We start from the raw sequence: 19,654 nt of genomic DNA, 5'->3' as shown, positions 1-19,654 counted from the left end.
TTATCGGTTTGTAAATGTTTATCAAGTGTTGTATTGATATAAATAAGTGAATAAAGAACTGATTTGTTACTATTCATGTCACCATCTGTTATTGTGTGATATGCCTGATCAGGAATTGACCTTCAGAGGTATTTATTGCCAGAAACTGATCCATCATTTCCAAAACATACTGACGGGACCTCTGTTATTGCAAAAGCTTCTGAAAATGTTGTTGACAACTTCCTGTCGACTTCACACAGGAAGTGTACATTCTGAAAACAATGATCACTGCTGGATTGCACAAGGTCAAAAGATTATTCACAAAGGGTAAAAAGTTACATTTTGCACTCTGAGACAGGAAATTCTACTATCCAATCAGTGACTAGAACTGGGTAGTCGAGGTAGACTTGTCAGGATGGAATGAGATGCTTTTTTATTGAAGTGTGTGCACACAGGGAAAGCAATGACCTCGTGGCATTCTCACTAGTCTGTTCATCCAGAGATCCCAGAATTGAACCACAGATGATGGAATTTGAATTCAATTTTTTAAAAATCTGGATGATGACCATGAATCCATTGTCAATTCTTGGAAAACTAATATTCTTTAATGTCCTTTGGGGAAAGAAAACCGCCGTCCTTATCTGTTCCACACCCACAGCAAAGTACTTGACTCACAATTAGGGACGGGCAATACATGCTGGCCCGGCCAGTGACATGAATGAATTAAAATAAAATACAGTTTACAGAATACAGAAGTTCATTGTGAGTTCATGTATAAGCTGTGGCTGACTCTGGTCCCTGGGTCAAGCCCCACCCCCAGGAAGTGAGCAGAAATATTGAGGTCGCTGTATCCGTGCATTATTGTGGGAGCAGAGCATTGTAGGTGATTTGAATTTTAGATGACACAGTAAATTGCCTGCTCAGGGGATTAAAAGCCTGACCATTTAGAAGGAAAACAGGGGAATTTGCTCTTGCTTCTGAGCAAATATTTAGCACCTCAAACAGCAGGACACACGCCAATCAAATGATCTTGTGATCATCACACTGTTGGTCGTGGAAGATGCTGTATGTAAGTTGGTTGCTGTGTCTTCTACATTACAATACCACAGAAGAACTCAATTAGTTATACAGACCACTGAGATATCCAACAGTTGTGAAAGGTACTACAGAAATTCAATCTTCCTTTTTTTTCAGACATATATTGATATGTCTGGGGCAGCACAGTGGCTCAGTGGTTAGCACTGCTGCCTCACAGCACCAGGAACCCGGGTTTGATTCCAGCCTTGGACAACTGTCTGTGTGGAGTTTGCACATTCTCCCCGTTTCTGCATGGGTTTCCTCCAGGTGCTCCGATTTCCTCCCACAATCCAAAGACATGCAAGTTAGGGTGAATTGGCCGTGCTAAGTTGCCCATTGTGTTCAGGGACATGTAGGTTAGGTGCATTAGTCAGGGGAAATGTAGGGTAATGGGTCTGGCTGGTATAATCTTCAGAGGGGTGGTATGGACTTTTTGGGCCGAAGGGCCTGTTTCCACACTGTAGGGATTCTGATTCTAGTTCTAATTCTAATTCATGCCTGATGGGAGGTAGGTACCGGTAATTGAACCTATTGGAAATTGGGTTTTCATTTAAAACTGAGTTCTTTTAAGTATTCCTGTGTACCATAGTAACTGGCCTCCCACAAGCATCAACAAAAGATTTATAGAGTACCACACAATCTTATTATGGATGCAGTGTTGAGAAAATGAGAAGTTTTTGTTCTTGGAAGGAATGAAAGCCAACTTTCAAAGGAGATGGGCAAAGGGGCACCGATCATCCATGGGGTTATTGGCTAAGAGAGGTTTAGGCAAGTGCTTGACTGCATTTATTGACAGGCCACAAAATAAAGTATATCAAATGGACAGCTGGGGAGATGTGGTTATGAGCAAGAGGATACAAGGGATGAACAATCATCTTCTTGGAAGGAAGACAAGGAATTCCTCTCCATCAGTCCGAGGGAAGAACAAAGACTATGTCTTAGCAAAGATAGCACAACATTAGAGACAAAAACTCAGTAGTCCAAAACCACCCACTCAGTAGTCCAAAACCACCCATTCAGTAGTCCAAAACCACCCACTGGTCTCTACCATTTTACACAATGGCTTCAGGAATGGTAAAGAATTCTCATCTGTCATGGGTTACCTTTTTCTTTGTCCATCTGAAAAGTGCATCATAAATAAACTACAGCTACTCAACAAACTCAATAAACTTTCATAAAATTGCTTACAAATGGTCAACTGCCCTCTCTAGGTAACTGTGATCAGGAAGCTCCCCAAAATCAACAAGATCCCGGATCCCATGAGCCATGCCACTTGTGCAACTCTTTCCATTCAAGCACTGGAATGGCCAAATTGTTGGTGTTATCCAGAATAAAAGACACTTTGAATAGGTTTGTTTAAGAAATTCCAAAATAACACATGTATTATTAATAAAATTTATGATTAACAAAGTGGCAAAAGTGGTTACCAAATACACAAAGTTATGGAATTGAACAATATCCCTTTAATCACAGTCAAACACTTGCACATAAGAAACAAGATGATATAGTTCTGCAGATATTATATATCTTTTACGTCTTTTTAAAATCTCTCTCCTCTCACCTTGAAACTATGTACCCTAACTTTGAAATCTCTCACCCTAGGGAAAGGACATCTGCCCTTCACTTTATTTTTACCCTCTTGATAAACCTTGATAAGGTCACCCCTTAACTCCTGCACTCCACTAAAAAAAACAGCCCCAGCCTATCCAGTCTCTCCTTACAACTCAAACCCTCCATTCCTGGCAACATCATGGTAAATCTCTTTTGAACCCTCTCCATCTTAATAATATCCTTCCTCTAACAGGATGACCAGAACTGGACACAGTACTCTAGAAGTGGCCTCACCAACAGCCTGTACAATCTCACATGACGTCCCAACTCAAATGTCAGAGCAAAAAAAGCAAGCATGCTAAATACCTCCACCACCCTGTCCACATGTGAGCAATCTTCAAAGAATTATACAGTACTACCCAAGATCTACTTTTAATTGTATGTTGTTGTTTTACCAAAATGTAATACCTCTCATTTATCTAAATTAAACTCCAACTGCTACTCCTCAGCCCATTTAATTAATTGATCAAGATCTCTTTGTAATCTGAGTTAGGGTTTCTTCTTATATTTTCAGGAGAGAGAGCCCTTGCCCACTGTACAATTTGGAGGTCTTTTATTCTTCTCATGAAACATCCAGGTCCTAAAAATAACCAGGAACAAACTAGAAGACTGTTGCTAAGCAACCTTCAATACATAGGCCCCCATCTCTTCCAACCAAACTTGTTCAGTGATTAAAATCATAAACTTCAGCTCTTACCTCTCTTAAAAGTGTAGCTTGTTTACTTTCCAAAATAACTAGATGGTTCAGTAACTAACAGGTGAGTCACAGCTCATTTTACTGCTGAACAGTTCCAAGAAATAACACATTCCTTCAAACCCTCCTAGTTTATTCCAGAGTGTCCAGTAGTTCCATATTCCAGTTTCTCATGGTCCTTAATTATTAATATATATTCACAACAATTTCTCTAATGTACTTATGTCAAAAAAGAAGCCTTTGCATTAATCTCATCGATTGACAAAAGATTACATCAAGTCAAATAAACATGGAAAATAAAATGCACCAAAGGTGATAATTTTGGCACAAATGATAACAACAGAAGAATCAAAGGGGTAAACAGCTTATCCGTCACCCCTACACTCACTGGTGTACATTGGCTCCTAGTCCAGTAAGGCATCAAACAAAATCTCATCCTCATTTACAAATTTGTCTATGACCTCAGCCCTTTTACCTCTGCAATCTCCCGAAAGCACTGACAGCCCTGACAGATCTCTGTGCTTCTCTAATTTTGGCCCATTGAGCATTTCCAAATTTCATTGCTTCTTTTAGTAGCTGAACCTTTAACTGCCTGAGTTTGAAACTCTGGGATTCCTTAAACATTTCCAAATCTCCATCTCTCTGTTTCTCCTCACTTCAATGTCGTTCTGTAAAACCTGCCTCTTTGACCAAACCTAACATCAAAATTCTTCATATATCAGTAATTGGCTCATGAAATTTTGACCATACTTCTGGAAGATCTCCCCCATCCCCATCCCCCCCCACCACCACCCCGCCCCCCCCCCCACCACCCACCATGATGAAAGAATTGTCTTTCAAAGACTAACAAGTTGGGACTCTACTTGTAGGAATTTAGAAGGATGAAAGGTGATCTCATTGAAACATTGATTTTTAAGAGATTGTTTGGATAAATGGTGAGATGTTTCCCCTCAGTCTCGGACCAGAGGGCATAACCTCAGTTTAGAGAGGAACCAATTTTGACTGAGATGAGGCGGGATGGGGGAGACGAATTTCTTCTCTCAGAGAGTTGAGAGCCTTTGGAACACCTTGCCCCAGAGAGCTGTGGGAGCAGAGTCCTTGTGTATATTTAAGGCTGAGATGGGTAGATTCTTGATCAGTCTTGGAATTAAGGGTTACAGGGAAAGGGCGAGAAAGTGGACATGGGGAATGTTACATCAGCCATGATCCTATTGTGTGGTGGAGCAGCCTTGCTGGGCCGAATAGCCTATTCCTGTTCATATTTCATACTGAAAACTGATATGCTCTGTATTGGAGTTATGATGGTGGAACACGAACCAATCTGAGGAAATTAATAGGCATTGCCTCTTTAAATTTTGTCAGTTAATAATACATAAACATTTCACATTTAAGGCAAGTTGGGACTCTATTTGTAGGAATTTAGAAGGATGAAAGGTGATCTCATTGTGCTGTTGGATGTAATCATAAGTTGAAAAGCTTGTTTGTGTCCTTACAGTCTGAATTTTTTGATGATTATTAAGCAGGCATTGATCATTCACTTGTTGATTTACCTGCACTTGACAGATGGGGAAGTGGTGATGTAGCTTATTGTCACTAGGGTTGTAATGTTCTCAGTCATGGGTTTGAATAGCAACACAGCAAAATTTGAATTCAATTCATAAACCTGTAATACAAATAAAACTATTCTCATGGTAACCATGTAAATGTAAATGCACATCTGATTCACTAATGCCCTTTGGAGAAGGAAGATCTGCTGCACTTACCTGGTCAGGCCTACACATGACTCCAGACCCACAGCAATGTGGCTGACTCTAAACTGCCCTCGGAAAACCATTCAGTTCAAGGACAATTAGGGATAGGCAATAAACTGGCCAGAACACTCACATCCCAAAAACCAATACAGAATAGGCTGTTTCTGGCTTGGGTGTTAATGTAATCCAACATTGATTGACTTACGTTAATTTGTTAAGCTGCATTTAAACACACTTGGTCACCTCCTTTAAAATGCAAAAGAGATTTGTTTGGCATGGATCCCCCTGAAAAATATGATTTGGAGGTGCCGGTGTTGGACTGGGGTGTACAAGGTTAAAAATCACACAACACCAGGTTAAAGTCCAACAGGTTTATTTGGAAGCACTAGCTTTCGAAACGCTGCTCCTTCATCAGGTGGTTCTGGAGTATAAGATCGTCCGACACAGAATTTACAGCAAAAGTTTACAGAGTGATGTAACTGAATTTATATAATGAAAAAGGCATTAATTGTTTGTTAAGTCTCTCATCTCTAGAATGTGTATGTTGGTTTCAGTTCTTTTATATGTAAATTCCAGAACTTTCTTAAAAGTTTCATGTGGTTTTTGAGCAAAATAAAATGTGATTCTGCAAGTACAAATTCACCCCACAAACTTATAAATGTGTGTGTGCATGTGGGTGTGGTTGGGGTGGAGTTGAGAGTGTCTGTGAGAGAGTGTGTGTATCTGTGTGAGTGTCAGTGTAAAGGGGGATAAGTCTGTGAGAGGATGCTTGGATGTGAGTGTGGGAGTGTATGTGTGAGTGTATGAGAGAGAGTGTATGAGAGAGAGAGAGAGAGGGTCTGCGTGAGTGCGTGCGTGTGTGTGTGTCTTTAGTACAGTGGGGTCACCTGTAGTGTGACATGAACTCAAGGTCCAGGTTGAGGCCATTCCGAACTCTCAAACAGGTCAATGTTTGCAGCAAACTGCCCGGCTTTCAGGACAACTCCATACAACCCTGTCATGGTAGATGCTACAAGACGTGTAAGAGTGTGGACATGAATGCCGCCATTACATGTGAGGACACCTTGCTCCATGTACGCGGCAGATACTCATGTGACTTGCCAATGTTGTCTATCTCATATGCTGCAGGCAAGGATGCCCTGAGGCATGGTACATTGGTGAGACTGAACAGAGGTTACGGCAACAGATGAATGGGCACTGCACAACAATCAACAGACAGGAGGGTTCCCTCCAAGTCAGAGAACATTTCAGTGGTTCAGGACATTCGACCTCGGATCTTCAGGTGACCATCCTCCAAGATGGACTTCGGGACAGGCAACAACGCAGAGTGGCCGAGCAGAGGCTGATAACCAAATTTGGTACCCATGGGGATGGCCTCAACCAGGACCTTGGGTTCATGCCACACTACAGGTGACCTCACTGTACTACACATGTGTATACACACACACACTCCTACAGACCCATATACTCACGCAGACCCTCTCACATGCACAAGCTCTCTCATACGCTCACACAAATACTCCCACACTCACACACATACACATATGTGTACTCTGTCATAGACAATCATAACCCCTCCCCACACACACCCCAACACACACCCACATGCACACACACACACACACATTTAAGTTTGTGGGGTGAATTGGTACTTGCAGAATTACATTTTACTTTGCTCAAAAACTGCACAAATCCATGTAAGATTCTGTAAATCCCCTCTTTAGAAATAGAAGCAGTCTGAACATTGGGCCACAGACAGCCTCGCACAGGGCACTTCACACCATCAATACATTATCTAGGCCAACATGGCACCTATTGTTAAAGTTCACTTGAGAATATACTTTTAAGAAAGTTCTGGAATTTACATATGAAAGAACTGAAATCAACAGGCCCATTCTAAAAGGTGTGAGACTTGACAAACAATCCAGGTCTATTCCAATGTATAATTTCAGTTATATCACACTGTAAACGTTTGCTATAAATTCTATGTCTTAAGATCTTATACTCCACAACCACCAGATGAAGGAGCAGCACTCCGAAAGCTAGTGCTTCCAAATAAACCTATCACCTGGAGCAAAACCTGGTGTTGTGTGATTTTTAAACCTGACAAATAGATAGTTGGCCTGACCTGCTGTGCTTTTTCAGCACCACTCTAATCTAGACTCTGGTTTCCAGCATCTGCAGTCCTCACTTTTGCCAAACAGATAGTCAGCATGGTTTTGTCTGAGGGACACCATGCCTCACAAATCTGGCTGGATTTTCAAAAAGTGACCAAGTCTGTAGATAAGGAGAGTGCAGTTGATGTAGTTTTGATTGGATTTCAGCAAAGCCTTTCACAACATCCCACAGGGGAGACCTGATAAAGAAGGTAAAAGCACACTGGAGTCAGGGTAACATGGCAAGTGGATTCAACACTGACTTAGTCACAGAAGACAGAAGGTGATGGTCGCAGGCTGTTTGTGTGACTGGAGGCCAGTGTCCAGAGGTGTACCACAGACATCAGTGCTGGGTCCCTTATTATTTATGGTATATATAACGTAGGTGAGAGTTGGTGGGATGGGGGATGATGATAAGTAAGTTTGCAGATGACATGATGATTGGCCAGGTGTTGATAGTGAGGAAGAAGGTCTTAGGTGACAGGAGATTTGTCAGATGGGCAGATCAGTGGCAGATAGAACTGAACCGTAATAAATGTGAGGCCATGCACGTTGCAAAAAGTAACAAGACAAGGGAGTAGACAATGACTGGCATTTGGAAGCTCAGAAGGATCTTTGGGTAATTGTCCACAAATCCCAAAATATGGCAAGGCTGATTAGTAAGGTAGTTAAGAAGGCAAATAGGACACTTGTCTTTATCAGTCAAGGCATAGATTATAAGAGCAATAAGTTACATTGGAGCTGTATAAGACTTTGGTTAGGCCTCAGCTACAGTACTGGTCAGGGTCAAGGGTGTGTTGCTGGAAAAGCACAACAGGTCAGGCAGCATTCAAGGAGCAGGAGAATCGAGATCTTCGGCAAAAGCCCTTCATTAGGAATGAGGCTTGTGAGCCGAGGGAGTGGGGAGATAAATGGGATGGGGTGGGGCTGGGGAGGGGGGTGGGGGGGAAGGTAGCTGAGAGTGTAAAGGGTAGGTGGAAGTGGGGGGTAATGCGTAATGAAGAGGAGGGTGGAGCGGACAGGTAGAAGAGCTCATGAGGGCGGTGCTGAGTTGGAAGGTTGGAACTGGGAGAAGGTGAGGGAAGGGGAATAAGGAAACTGGTGAAATCCACATTGATGTGTGTAGTTGCAGGGTCCCAAGGCAGAAGATGAGGCGTTCCAAGTGTGGGGTGGTTAGTGTGGTGACGGAGGAGGCCCAGGACCTGCATGTCCATGGCGGAGAGGGAGGGGACTTATACACTTAATGGTAAGGTCCTCAGGAGTGTTGCTGAACAAAGAGACCTTGGAGTGCAGGTTCATAGCTCCTTGAAAGTAGAATCGCAGGTAGATAGGATAGTGAAGAAGGCATTTGGTATGCTTTCCTTTATTGGTCAGAGTATTGAGTACAGGAGTTGGGAAGTCATGTTGCGGCTGTACAGGACATTGGTTAGGCCACTGTTGGAATATTGCGTGCAATTCTGATCTCCTTCCTATCAGAAAGGTGTTGTGAAACTTGAAAGGGTTCAGAAAAGATTTACAAGGATGTTGCCAGGGTTGGAGGATCTGAGCTATAGGGAGAGGCTGAACAGGCTGGGGCTGTTTTCCCTGGAGCGTTGGAGGCTGCGGTGTGACCTTACAGAGGTTTACAAAATTATGAGGGGCATGGATAGGGTAAATGGACAAAGTCTTTTCCCTGGGGGCGGAGAGTCCAGAACTAGAGGAGAGAGGGGAAAGATATAAAAGAGACCTAAAGGGCAACTTTTTCATGCAGAGGGTGGTACGTGTATGGAATGAGCTGCCAGAAGATGTGGTGGAAGCTGGTACCATTGTAACATTTAAGAGGCATTTGGATGGGTATATTCATAGGAAGGGTTTGGAGGGATATGGGCTGGGTCTTGGCAGGTGGGACTAGAGTGGGTTGGGATGTCTGGTCGGCATGGACGGGTTGGACCGAAGGGTCTGTTTCCATGCTTTACCTCTCTATGACTCTAAGTGTTCGGCCACGGGGCAGCGGGATTGGTTGGTGCAGGTGTCCCAGAGACGCTCACTGAAGCGCTCTGCAAGTAGGCATCCTGTCTCCCCAATTGAGAGGAGACCACATCAGAAGCAATGGATACAGTAAATGACATGTGTGGAAGTGCAGTTAAAACTCTGATAGATGTGTCATAGAGTCATAGAAATCTACAGCACGAAAACAGACCCTTCAGTCCAACTCATCCATGCTGACCAGATATCCCACCCCAATCTAGTCTCACCTGCCAGCACCTGGCCCATATCCCTCCAAACCTTTCCAGATGCCTATTAAATGTTGCAATTGTACTAGCCTCCATCACTTCCTCTGACAGCCCAATGCACATACACACCACCCTCTGCATGAAAATGCTGCCCCTTAGGCCTCTTTTATATCTTTCCCCTCACACCCTAAACCTATGCCCTCTAGTTCTGCACTCCCTCACCCCAGAAGAAAGACCTTGTCCAACCACCCTATCCACGCCCCTCATGATTTTATAAACCTTTATAAGGTCACCCCTCAGCCTCTGACGCTCCAGGGAAAACAGCCCCAGCCTGTTCAACCTCTCCCTATAGCTTAAATCCTCCAACCCTGGCAACATCCTTGTAAATCTTTTCTGAACCCTTTCAAGTTTCACAGTATCCTTCCAATAGGAAGGAGACCAGAAGTGCACGCAATACTCCAAACGTGGCCTCACCAATGACTTGTAAAGCTGCAACATGACCTCCCAACTCCTGTACTCAATACTGTGACCAATAAAGGAAAGCATACCAAATGCCTTCTTCACTATCCTATCTACCTGCGCCTCCACTTTCAAGGAGGTATGAACCTGCACTCCAAGCAGGTTTGTTTTTCTTTGTTCAGCAACACTCCCGAGGACCTTACCATTAAGCGTATAAGTCCTGCTAAGATTTGCTTTCCCAAAATGCAGCACCTCGCATTTATCTGAATTAAACTCTATCTGCCACTTCTCAGCCCATTGGCCCATTTGATCAAGACCCTGTTGTAATCTGAGGTAACCTTCTTTGCTGTCCACTACACCTCCAATTTTGGTGTCATCTGCAAACTTACTAACCATACCTCTTAAGCTCACATCCAAATTATTTATATAAATGATGAAAAGTAGTGGACCCAGCACCAATCCTTGTGGCACTTCACTGGTCACAGGCCTCCAGTCTGAAAAACAACCCTCCGCCACCACCCTCTGTCTTTTACCTTTCAGCCAGTTCTGTATCCAAATGGCTAGTTCTCCCTGTATTCCATGAGATTTAACCTTGTTAACCAATCTCCCATGGGGAACCTTGTTGAAAGCCTTACTGTGGAAGGCTCCTTTGGTGCCTTGGACGGAGGTGAGGGGGGAGGTGTCGGCCCAGGTTTTGCAATTCGTGCGGTGGCAGGGAAGGTACTGGGAGGGGAGAGTGGAATGGTGGGGGGCATGGACCTGACAAGAGAGTTGCAGAAGGAATGGTCTTTATGAAAAGCAGATGGGGTGGGGAGGGCAATATATCTGTGGTGGTGTCCATTTGTAGGTGGCAGAAATGGTGAAGGATGATACGATGTATCCGGAGGTTAGTGGGTTAAAAGGTGAGGACTGGGGGAGGGGGAGGGGGAGGGGGGGCGGGGGGGCGGTAGGGGGTCTGTCCTTGTTGCAGTTGAAAGAGTGGCGTTTGAGGGCGGAGGTGCAGGATGTGGTTGAGATGTGCAGGAGGGCATCATCAACCACATGGGAGGGAAAATTGTGGTCTTTGAAGAAGGAGGCCATCTGGTGCGTTCTGTGGTGGAACCGGTCCTCCTGGGAGCAGATGCTGCACAGGCAGAGGAATTGGGAATAAGGGATCGAGTTTTTACAGGAGGCAGGGTGAGAGGAGTTGTAGTCCAGGTGGCTGTGGGAGTTGGTGGGTTTGTAGAAGATGCCTGTGTTGAGTCGGTCACCGTTGATGGAGATGGAGATGGAGATGTCCAGGAAGGGTAGGGAGGTGTCTGAGATGGTCCAGGTGAACTTAAGGTTGGGGTGGAATATATTGGTGAAGTTGAACTGTTCAACCTCCTTGCGGGAGCATGAGGTGGCGCCAATGCAGATGCAGCGGAGGAAGAGCTGGGGAATGGTGCCAGTATAACTCCAGAAGATGGACTGTTCTACATAACCGACAAAGAGACAGGCATAGCTGGGGCCCATGGCTACCTTTTTCGTCTGGAGGAAGTGGGAGGATTCAAAAGATAAATTATTGAGGGTGAGGACCAGTTCAACCAAACGAATGAGAATGTCAGTGGAGAGGTACACTGCTGGTCACCACATGATTGCAGTGGAGGAGGTGCAGAGGGAGACTCAGCAGGATGTTATCTGGGATGGTGCTCTTCAACACTGAAGAGAGGCTGGATAAGCTCTGGTTGTTTTCTTTGGAGCAGAAAAGGTTGAGGTGGGAACCTGAGAAAAATGTATAAGATTTTGACGGGAATGGACAGGGAGAATAGAAAGCAATTGTCAATTGTTCCCCTTAGCTGAAGATTCAATAACACTGGAGGAGCATCTGTCCCAAGCAGTGTTAGTATGAGAGGGGTCTTGAAGCTAAATGTGGAAGCTGTTTTTCCTCTCTCTGTTACAGCTAAAAGCTGGGCTTCTCTCCCTGCTGTTAAAATTGAATGTGAGACAATCTATTTTTCTGCATTTGCTTTTGTCAAGGGAGTGGATTGTTACTATATTAGAACAGTCACTGTTCAGCAGTTAAATAATCTGTTATTCGGTCACATTTTCCAATAGCGTTAAATTATTCAATTTTGTCTAGTTGTATTTTAAGTATACGTATGAATAAAATGTGTTTGCTTCCAAACTGGCAGTTTAATCAATCAAATTGCATCTGGACTGCAACGTCTGACACTTGCCTTTAAAATAAAAAAAAGTTAGGGTCTAGGTGTCTTCTGAATATATTTTTAGGGGGTTTGGTCTGGTCCATAACAGATCCCACAACCCTTTCGTCTGTAGTATCATGGAAAACAACAGTAAACATAATGTGTTTTTATTTATATTGAATTGCTGCAATCATAAATGAGGAAAGAATAGAGGTTGGCATGGTGCAGGGGCAGTCTAAAAACAAAAATAAGACAAATTATCTGATGAACCTAACACTCAAATGAATGATGCACAGAGGCTTGGTTTAAGTGCAGAAAAAATCTGGTAGATTTTGGAGCAACAGAATGACCATTCTTGTGGTGCCTTCGTTACAAATCCAGATCAGACCACAACAAAACCAGAATATGTCAATAGATCTTGCTGTGGTTTCACATTGATCCGTACAGGATTTTCCTTCTGAGTCACTGACACCCTGGAGGTTTTGTTATTAGATTAGATTCCTTACAGTGTGGAAACAGGCCCTTTGGCCTAACAAGTCTACACCCCCCCCTCTGAAGAGTAACCCACCCAAACCCATTCCCCTGCCCTATATTTACCCCTGACTAATGCACCTAACACTATGGGCAATTTAGCACGGCCAATTCACCTGACCTGTACATCTTTGGCTTGTGGGAGGAAACCGGAGCACCCGGAGGAGGCCCACGCAGACACGGGGAAAATGTGCAAACTCCACACAGACAGGTAGGAATCGAACCCAGGTCCCTGGTGCTGTGAGGCAGCAGTTCTAACCACTGAGCCACCATGCCGTTCTCCCAAACTTTGAACCGTGCCGTTCCAGTCTGTTATGTAACAGATTGATTTTTAAAATTCTCATACATGCTTTTCCATCCTTTCAATACCTCACTCTATCTTCACAAGCTCCTCCAGCACCATAACCCTCTGGGATCTTGTGGCCTTCCAACATTTTCTTGATTGTTCCTGATTTTAATTCCTCTACCACAGTAGCCATGGTCCTTCATCCTGAGCTCTGTGCTATTGTATGTTATCGCCCTCTGGTGGCTTATTCTCATTTTGCATTCTTTATTGTACAGTCTGTTCTGACAGAACGCGACAGTTCTGTTCCTGTGCAATCCCACGTTATAAGAAAATCCTCTCTTCGCAGCATCATTTAAACCAATGGGGCCGGAATTGTGTTATAGCCAATGCAGGAAAGGGAAGTTTGCCTTTTAAAAATAATGGTCTAAATTCTTCAATCCAGTTATATCCAATTCGTGTTTAAGAAATACACATTATAGCAGAACCAGCTCTACAGGTTTAGTTGTTCCATAAACTCAATATTCACCAAGACACTGAAGGAAGAATGAACCCAGTTTATTTGTCAATATGAAGGTAAGCACTGCCCAGTGACAATCCCAATATTTCTCATCTCTCCCTTCCCTTTTTTAAGATATTCCTTAAACATCTATGACTCTATCATCCCTTTCCTTATTTATCCTATCTCCTCAAGTGACTTGATGTCAAAGTTTGCTTGATAATTGTTCCTTTGAAATGTCTTAAATTGTAAAGTTTGGCCCAGAAATTACAGACAAGCCATCTGGGTTACGCTTCGGCGGGGCGGTGTGGACTTGTTGGGCCGAAGGGCCTGTTTCCACACTGTAAGTAGTCTAATCTAATCTAATCTACCCTCAGTAGTGGGGTAGCGTCCAGAAACAGTTATTCGGGACAGAATTATTAGTCACATGGAAGAATGTGGATAAATTCAGAAATGCTTCAGGGATTTGTTAAGGAAAAATAGTGTCTAACTAAAACAAAATGAAAGAACAGCGATTACAGGAAGTCATAAACAAAAAGAAATTGCTGGGGAAACTCAGCAAGTTTGCCTTCTGTGGAGAGAAAGCAGACTGAGGGGTTCAATGACCCTTCTTCAGTTCTGAAGACCCAAAACCTTAACTCTGATTTATCTCCACAGATTTGGAAGGCAGTTAAAGAAGCTAATGGCATTGTGAGGTTTATCAGTGAGACACAGAGAACAAAAAGAAAAAAAAGTAATGCTAAATATCTACAAAATTGGTCTCAGCTGGAGCACTGCATTCAGTTGTGGGACCACTCTTTAGGAAGATTGTGGGAATATTAGATAAGATGCCAGAGAAGATTCATGAGAACATACTTCAGTTACTGGAGAGATTTGGACTGCTCTTGTTGGAGAAGGAGTTCAGATGCCATAGACCTATTGAAAATGATGAGGGGTCTGGACAGATTATATAAAGAGAAATTGTTCTCATTTGTAAAAGGGTTAAGAACCAGAAAATACGGATTTTCAGTAACTGGCAAACCATGAGGAAAGATGCGGGAGATAAAAATGATAAATCAATAGGGATTTTAAATCAAAAGCACCTACTTTGCTACTAGGTTTTTCAGCAGAAGATGCGATTTAGGCTGTTTTTATTGAGTGTGTAGGACACATCAATGAGTGGAAAGCTTTGATAATTTAAAGGGCCGCACAGCTATTAGAATTCAGTCCCAGCTCCATAGCAGATGTCACTGCATGGGATCACAATGCCAATATTTCAGCTGGCAATACCACCAGAGGTCATGATCCACAGTCAGAAAACCTGGAGTGGGATCCTGAATAGGCTATCAAGAAGGTGTTGGAGTTAGGTTCAAAGAGGGAATTGAATTATTGAAAAGGACAAATCTGCAACAGTGTGAGAAAGTAAGTGGTATGAGGACTGAAGACTGAGTTGCTCATTACACACACCCTGTGTAACTCTTCTGACATCTCAGAAGGCTCTAAGAACCATAAAAACTTGAATGCAAATCTCACACTTAAAGGATTCGTTTTTTAAAAAATTCATTCATGGGATGAGAGCATCGCTTGCTATACCAGCATTTATTGCCCATCCCTAAGTTAAGAGTCAACCACATTGCTGTGGGTCTGGAGTCACATGGAGGCCACACCAGGTAAGGATAGCAGTTTCCTTCCCTAAAGGACATTAGTGAACCAGATGGGTTTTTCCGACAATCAGCAATGGATTCATGGATATCATTAGTCTCTTCATTCCTGGATTCATCAAATTCAAGTTCCACTGTCTGCCATGGCAGGATTCGAACCCAGGTCTGCAGAAAATTACCTGAGTCTCTGGATCAATAATCTAGTGTTAATACCACTAGGCCATTGCCTCCCCTTTTCCCTATAGGCAACCCCTCTCATACTAACACTGCTTGGAACAGATGCTCCTCCAGTGTTATGAAATCTTTAGAATTCCCTCTTAAACCTCTCTGCATCTTTATCTTTCTTTCCTTATTAAACTCACGTCTTTGATCACATTTTTGTTCATCCCTCCTTCTTGGTCTCTGTGTTAATTTTCATCTGATTACATCTCTACATTTTACTGCATCAAGGTGCTATGTAAATGCAAGCTGTTGTCTTCTCATTCCATCTAAATCCTCCTGGAGGCCAGACTGTGGACACTGATTGGCCTCAAGTGCTCTGGCTGAGTGGCCATTCAGCAGGTGGAGAACCAGACAGTGAACGTTCTGAGATAATGGAGACTGTCTCAGCCGAGACACATCCCATCTTCCCTCTGACTTCCCAGCTGAGCTCACTGATGAGGAACAGGATTCCTGGCCACTCCTCCCACTTCATAGGCCAGGGACACTGGGGGTAATTGAGGTCCCACCATAACCACCCCAGGAGTGGTTCCTCCCCCAGGTCCATGTGCTGGTTGATCGTATTCTAACTGCTGAGTGTCTGATCGTCTTTTTGGTCAGAGTGAGAGTCAGCACTGAAAGGACACTGAGTTTTATACAGAAGCTTCTATACATATTGATGTCTTTCTTTGATCATTGGTCAAATGTTAAATTGACATTCTTGAAATGATTGGACCGATGGTGGGAGAGGTTTGAGACAGACGGTTTCCCCTGTCTGAGCACTGCAGGGTAAACAACACAGACAGCACGCAGTGTAGGAGAATCAGGTGAGCGTGCTCCAAGACCTTGTGGAGACATCGGTGCCTGGTGAGGGAGGGGGGAGGAGGACACTGGAATGTTTTGTCTCCCTTGCGGGTTTGCTGATGTTCCTGGAGGTCTGACACAATCATTACAGAACCGACACCAGAAGTGTTCCTCCCTTGTGCAAGTGTGTTGATGGACCAAGTTTCTCACCAACATGGAGTCTCTGGTGTCTTGGAAGATCAGATATTTAGTTGAGAGTCTCTTTGTAAGAGCTGAAGGATTACTCCCCTGTGTGAATCCTCTGATGTCGCAGGAGGTATGAGGATCTTGAGAAAGACTTGTCACACACCTCACATGGGAACCGCTTCTCCCCCGTGTGAATACGCCGGTGATCCACAAGGGTTGATGACTGTCTGAACACTCGGTCACAGAGGTCACATTTAAAGGGTTTCTCTCCTGTGTGAATCCTCTGATGCCTTAGGAGATCAGACGACTGGATGAAAGACCTTTTACAAACACCACATTGGAAGGGTTTCTCTCCGGTGTGAATCATCTGGTGCTTCAGGAAGCTCGAAGATGTTGCAAAAGCTTTACCGCAAACCTCACACTTGAAGGATTTCTCCCTTGTATGGATCTTCTGATGAACCAGGAGGCTCCTTAAAAGTGAAAAGGATTTATCACACACCTCGCACTTGACTGGCTTCCCCCCTGTATGAATAGGTTGGTGTGCACGGAGTGTCGATAAGTCTGCAAATGCTTTATCACACACCTCACACATGAACGGTTTCTCTCCTGTGTGTGTGCGTTGGTGCCTGTGGAGGTTGCATGATTTCGAGAATGACTTTTTGCACAACTCACACCTGAATGGCTTCTCATCTCCTTGAGTGTGTTGGTGATTCATGGCTGCTGATGACTGTGTGCAAACCTGGTCATGTTCCTCACACTCAGTTGGTTTCTCATTCATGTCGTTGTGCGGCTGCTCCTTGGGTGATAGTCAGGATCCAGCTGTGCTGTCTATCTTCTTTGTATTCTCTGATGTCATACGGTAATATCCTTCTGTAAAACAGGAAAAGAAAACATTATTTCCTCTGATTCCCTCTCCTCCTTTCCTGAAGAGCCTGACACCTCAGTTAGAGACTGTTCCACCGTGTCAATATTGTGTGTGTTTGTGTGTGTGTGTTTGTGCGTGTTTTGGGGTGCATTGGGTGTCACTCCTTTCTTTTTCCTCACATACCCTCCCTTCCCAGCAGGAGATAACGTTCAGTATCAGACTACATGGCTACTTTCATTCCTCTACCCAGGCAAAGTACTGTGATTAGATTACTTAGTGTGGAAACAGGCCCTTCGGCCCAACAAGTCCACACCGACCCGCCGAAGCGCAACCCACCCATACCCCTACATCTACATCTACCCCCTAGGGGCAATTTAGCATGGCCAATTCACCTGACCTGCACATCTTTGGACTGTGGGAGGAAACTGGAGCACCCGGAGGAAACCCACGCAGACACGGGGAGAACGTGCAAACTCCACACAGTCAGTCGCCTGAGGCGGGAATTGAACCCGGGTCTCTGGCGCTGTGAGGCAGCAGTGCTAACCACTGTGCCACCGTGCCGCCCACAGTGATGTTTACACTGTGTTCACTAGTGGGTAGTCTTAAAACAAATCATGCAAATGTTTCCCAAATCATGTTAAGTTGGTGAAGGTCAGTTTTATCCTAAGAAAACAATTTAATATTTTAAAAACTGAGCAGAAATGTTAATTCGGTGGAGATTTTGAAAATTCTTTTCTTGATTTAGAAAATATTTGAAGAAAGCACAATGTTGCTAGAAGCTGAGGAAAATATTACTTCAGTGTAGTTGATTGAAGGGTTCAAGTTTATCCTGAGAAGTTAGATACACTGCACCCACTCAGACTGTACACCCCAAATCAGCCACAGCCCCAAGGTTTTAGGGAAAGGGTTATGCCCTCAGGTACAATCTTCAAAGAAGGCATGAAAAGACATATCAATAAGTGTGTCTCTAGGGACAGCAACTGAATTGAAATGAAAATGAAGCGATTGGGAGGAAGAAGGTCATGGAAGAATCTGAAAACAAGGAGGAGAAATTTAAAACTGAGGTGTTGCTTGACTAGGAACCAAGGTAGGTCACTAAGCGTAGGGCTGATTGGGGAACAACGTCTTAGTATCAATGAAGAAAAGGGAGCAGAATTTTGGATGAGCTCAGGTTTACAATGCACTATTTGAAAGCAGCTACGACAGCACTGGAATAATTGACTCTAAAGCCTACAAAGGTATGGATGTTGGTTTTACAAGCAGATGAGCTGAGGCAGGGCACCATTGGTCTCTCTGATCAACATCAGGAAATGACAACAAGAGCCAGGAATGGTAATGGCGAACCAATAGTCAAATATAAGAGGAGTGTGGCAGAGCTGCAATGTCTTTCAGATGTGATCTCAAATCTGGCCCCCTCCTTCTCTGTCTGAAGTGGGGATAAAAAGATCCCATGGCACTATTTTGGAGAAGAATGTGATGGCTGAGGGGTATTTCTATTAATCCTGGCCTGCATTAATCTCTAATCAACAACATTAAAAAAAAAGATCTGATCGTCATCAAACTGCAGTTTGTGGGAACTTGCTGTGCACACACCAGCTGTGACGTTGCCCAAATTACAACAATGACTCCATTTCAAAAGCCCTTCATTGTCTGCAAAATATTTTTACAGGTCGTCGTGAAAGGCTTTATCTAAATACAACTCTTTGACTGATTTGTTGATGAGGTTAGAGAGATAGGGTGATTGGAAGGATTTGAAGAGACAAGCAACATCCAGATTCAAACACACAAGATAGAAATGACAATTCACAGTGCACAGCTCCCAACAAACACACACACACACAGAACACAACAATAGGAAATAAGTTAAACCCCTCAGAAACTCTTCACCTCCCGGACAGTTACACCTTACCTTCTCATATTCAGGAATGAGCCTTCAACAAAATTCAGCTTGTAATTCAGAAGGGAAATACTCCCAGACTCTAGATCCAGCACACAGCTCCAGTCAAACAATTCAGCCCAGAACACCCAGTACACCGCTCTCTTAGCCCTGATTGCCAACAGGATAGTCAGACTGCCTGAAGACTGGTGTGGATACTTTGGGTACAATTTGTCTAAAAGCTGCTCCTTCACTCACCATCTCCTCACTTGGTTTTCAGTCTCTATGGGAAGTGAACCAGCTCCGGAAGAGGAAGAGGAGACAATTGGCAGAGTGGGTGGGCTCTCTGACTGACATCGCTCACAGTCAATCCAAATATCTTGGTTCACGTCACGCTTACGTGACCCCACCACTCTGTTCTCTACCTATAAAATCTCCATTATTGTCCTGTTTTGACACCATCGGCTTGACAAGTTGTTATGATTTCTCTGCCTTAATTAGTTTGTACAGTTTTGGATTACTTGTTACTTTGGTTGAACTGAAAATGTGTTGCTGGAAAAGCGCAGCAGGTCAGGTAGCATCCAAGGAGCAGGAGAATCGACGTTTCGGGATTTCCTGAAGAAGGGCTCATGCCCGAAACGTCGATTCTCCTGCTCCTTGGATGCTG

General features: G+C 43.8%; 1 long non-coding RNA gene across 1 annotated transcript; it reads right to left on the bottom strand.

Moving 5' to 3' along the window:
* Positions 1–13,461: 13,461 nt before the first annotated feature.
* Positions 13,462–19,261, bottom strand: LOC140476868 (uncharacterized). The gene is made up of 2 exons (XR_011960616.1): positions 19,021–19,261; positions 13,462–17,116 (listed from the first exon to the last, which is right to left on the bottom strand). It is a non-coding gene; the product is annotated as an uncharacterized lncRNA (long non-coding RNA).
* Positions 19,262–19,654: the final 393 nt, after the last annotated feature.

The sequence above is a fragment of the Chiloscyllium punctatum genome, chromosome 5, assembly GCF_047496795.1.
Source record: "Chiloscyllium punctatum isolate Juve2018m chromosome 5, sChiPun1.3, whole genome shotgun sequence".
NCBI classification, from domain to species: domain Eukaryota; kingdom Metazoa; phylum Chordata; class Chondrichthyes; order Orectolobiformes; family Hemiscylliidae; genus Chiloscyllium; species Chiloscyllium punctatum.
This window is presented reverse-complemented; position numbering and strand designations above follow the sequence as displayed.